We start from the raw sequence: 706 nt of genomic DNA, 5'->3' as shown, positions 1-706 counted from the left end.
AAGGAAGGAAGGAAGGAAGGAAGGAAGGAAGGAAGGAAGGAAGGAAGGAAGGAAGAACCTTATACCAGAATTGGCCTGAGGAAAGTAGAATAAAGAAGGTAAAAATACAAAAGCAGGGGCCGGAGAGATGGCTCAGCGGTTAAGAGCACTGGCTGCTCTTCCAGAGGTTCTGAGTTCAATTCCCAGCAACCACATGGTGGCTCACAACCATCTGTAACAGGGATCCAATGCCCTCTTCTGAAGACAGCGACAGTGTACTCACATACATGAAATAAATGAATAAATCTTTAAAAAATATATAAGAGCAAAATAACATGTCTTAGAAAAGTACAGTAAAGGAAGCCAGGATGAAACGTACATAAGAGTTCTCACTCTTGGTCCTACACTACAAACCTACATAAGAGTTCTTACTCTTGGTCCTACACTACAAACGACACTCATCTGACGGTGGGTTATTCCCACCTAACATGTTCCGCAGCTGAAAGGTGGGAGACTTCCTTTCCTAACCTAGAGTTAGGTGGTAATTTCTCACTCCAGCTGTATTTCTCAAAATTGAATTGTAGCCCTTGAGAGAAAAAGTAAATTCAATAATATGAAGTGCAAGCCACGTGAAAATGAAGACAGATTGCCAGCTTTCCTTCAGGAAAGTCAAAGAAGGAAGGAAGAAGATCTGTGTTAGCAGAAAAAAGGTGACAATAATTCAGAA

Source organism: Mus pahari, chromosome X (assembly GCF_900095145.1).
Source record: "Mus pahari chromosome X, PAHARI_EIJ_v1.1, whole genome shotgun sequence".
In the NCBI taxonomy this organism is placed as follows: domain Eukaryota; kingdom Metazoa; phylum Chordata; class Mammalia; order Rodentia; family Muridae; genus Mus; species Mus pahari.
Note: the sequence above shows the minus strand (reverse complement) of the source record.